The sequence below is a fragment of the Schistocerca nitens genome, chromosome 6 (assembly GCF_023898315.1).
Source record: "Schistocerca nitens isolate TAMUIC-IGC-003100 chromosome 6, iqSchNite1.1, whole genome shotgun sequence".
In the NCBI taxonomy this organism is placed as follows: Eukaryota; Metazoa; Arthropoda; class Insecta; order Orthoptera; family Acrididae; genus Schistocerca; species Schistocerca nitens.
The window spans coordinates 523,974,001-523,976,707 of record NC_064619.1 but is presented as its reverse complement, the minus strand read 5'-3'; the positions used below and the strand labels follow the sequence as shown (position 1 = coordinate 523,976,707).

Below are 2,707 nucleotides of genomic sequence, written 5' to 3'. Positions count from 1 at the left end.
CCTAGTTCTATCCCATACATCCTAAATAACTTATTCAGGCAAAATTATTCTTAGCATGAATTATGAAACACCAAAATACTCACATATTTTACATTTTGTTAGGCATCATACAGTTGTGTGGTCTTGTTTGCTTGTGTTGAAAGTGCCCAGTTACCTGCATATAATAAAAATACAAATGAGTTCACAATTTTCTACATGACAACATGGGCTCGAGAAGAGTAAAAGGTTTCCTACACATATTGGACACAAATACTCACATATTTTACATTTTGCTAGGCATCATACAGTTGTGTGGTCTTGTTTGCTTGTGTTGAATGTGCCCAGTTACCTGCATATAATAAAAATACAAATGAGTTCACAATTTTCTACATGACAACATGGGCTTGAGAAGAGTAAAAGGTTTCCTACACATATTGGACACAAATACTCACATATTTTACATTTTGCTAGGCATCATACAGTTGTGTGGTCTTGTTTGCTTGTGTTGAAAGTGCCCAGTTACCTGCATATAATAAAAATACAAATGAGTTCACAATTTTCTACATGACAACATGGGCTCGAGAAGAGTAAAAGGTTTCCTACACATATTGGACACAAATACTCACATATTTTACATTTTGCTAGGCATCATACAGTTGTGTGGTCTTGTTTGCTTGTGTTGAATGTGCCCAGTTACCTGCATATAATAAAAATACAAATGAGTTCACAATTTTCTACATGACAACATGGGCTCGAGAAGAGTAAAAGGCTTCCTACACATATTGGACACAAATACTCACATATTTTACATTTTGCTAGGCATCATACAGTTGTGTGGTCTTGTTTGCTTGTGTTGAAAGTGCCTAGTTACCTCCATGGAAGGAAACCTCACACGGTTCCAGAATTTTCTGCAAGACAGTGTATGCATGTAAGGAACATATTGAAGATGATAATTATTCTTGTTTATATACAACTATTCTGATTATGAGTAGTTTAACAATGTACTGTGTTCTAATGATGTATCACTTACCAGCACTAATCACAGGTACCATTGGCATTCAGAAATATTAGTTTTTCTATATTCGATGGCTTGAGGCGGGTTCTTCTGTCATTTATTAAATGTCCCGTTTTTGAGAAGACCCTCTCACAAGGCACAGAAGTTGCTACAACATTAAACCTCTCTTTCACTACTTTTGCAATGTTTGGGTATATGTACTGATTTTGTCTCCACCATGCCAGAGGATCCTCATTTCTACTGATGACTGAGCTGTCAATGTACCTTTGAACCTCTACAATAGCACATGACTGTACTGTGCCCTGTGGCTGTGCATGTTTCACTAACTTATCAAATATGCCCCACACAGTCAAGGACTCAGTTGCCAAATTATTTGGCTCAACAGATTGTGAAGGCTGAATACCTACGGGCCTACATTTTTCCAGTTTCTGGGCAACAATATTAATTAACTGTTTCTTCGTGTTGTCTGCTGCTGCCTGGTTCTGAAATGCCAGCAATTTGAAACGTGGATCCAGCAGAGTAGCAAGGGCAATGGACCTGCTCTGCTCAAGATTCGAAAACCGGTTTGTAAGCCCTCCTTTTAGTGCCTCAACAACTTTCATTGAAACTTCATGTAACTGCATTTTGGCTATTTCGTCACATACTGCCAGAAGTCCACGTGTCAGGACTATAACCTGAAAATTGAGACAAATATGCTAACAACTACACAACATATAAGGAAAGTATACGATAAAATGACATTGAACTTACATGAGCCAAATAATGTAATTTATTAACTTACCAAGCTGCCAGTTGGGTACTCCTCTGCACTGAGCTGCCTCGAAACGTGCTCAAACGGTTTCAAAATCGAACAGAGTTCGGAGCAGATTTCCCACTCATCATTTGACAGTGACGGAAGATCTGTGGGCCTGTTACAAAGGGCAACTGTAATTTTCACTGCCTCTGACAATTCGACAATACGTTCCAACATGAACAGGGTTGAATTCCACCTTGTGGGCAAGTCCTGGATCAATTTCTTGATGTTTACTTTGCCACTGTTCTGTTGACATGTTAAGAGCCGCTCTGTTGCACTGCTGCTCCTTTTAAAAAAACCTACAATTGTCTTGACTTTCTGGTGAACTTCCTGAACATTTTTAAGTGCATCCTGCACAACTAAATTAAGAGTGTGAGCATAACAACCAAAATGTTTCCACTTGAGAATTGTGGAAATAGCATTTTTTATATTTGGTGCATTGTCCGTGACCACCATTAAAATTTTGCCACCAAGACTAAATTTGTCTGTAATTTTAATCAAAGCTGTGGACAAATTTGAGCTGGTATGGGCACCACTGAAATGACTGCATTCCAGCAGTACAGACTGTAATCTGAATTGTTCATTTATGAAATGTCCAGTCACAGCTATGTAACTTTCATTAGAAGCTGATGTCCAGCAATCTGTTGTTAGACAGATTGTCTTTATACCGTGCAGCTTTTGTTGTACTTTCTCATTTGCTTCCGCATATGCTGCTGGCAACATTACATTTGTTACAGTCCTTCTACTCGGTATTTCATAAGCGGGATTCAGTGCATGTACAAAACTACGAAATCCTGAGTCATTTACAATAGAGAAAGGTTGATAGTCTTTTGTGAACAGACCCATTAATTTGCTATCCACCTTCTTCTTTTGAATCTGTCCCATCCTTTTGGGAACGTATTCTGTGATGGCTGTCTGAT

At 38.4% G+C, this 2,707-nt stretch overlaps 1 long non-coding RNA gene across 2 annotated transcripts; it reads right to left on the bottom strand.

The window, feature by feature from the left end:
* Positions 1–275: 275 nt before the first annotated feature.
* LOC126263676 (uncharacterized) lies at positions 276–1,127 on the bottom strand. Of its 2 annotated transcripts, none has more exons than XR_007546886.1 (3): positions 1,010–1,127; positions 780–887; positions 276–328 (listed from the first exon to the last, which is right to left on the bottom strand). It is a non-coding gene; the product is annotated as an uncharacterized LOC126263676 (long non-coding RNA). The 2 variants fall into 2 exon arrangements; XR_007546885.1 differs by lacking the exon at positions 276–328 and adding an exon at positions 624–676.
* Positions 1,128–2,707: the final 1,580 nt, after the last annotated feature.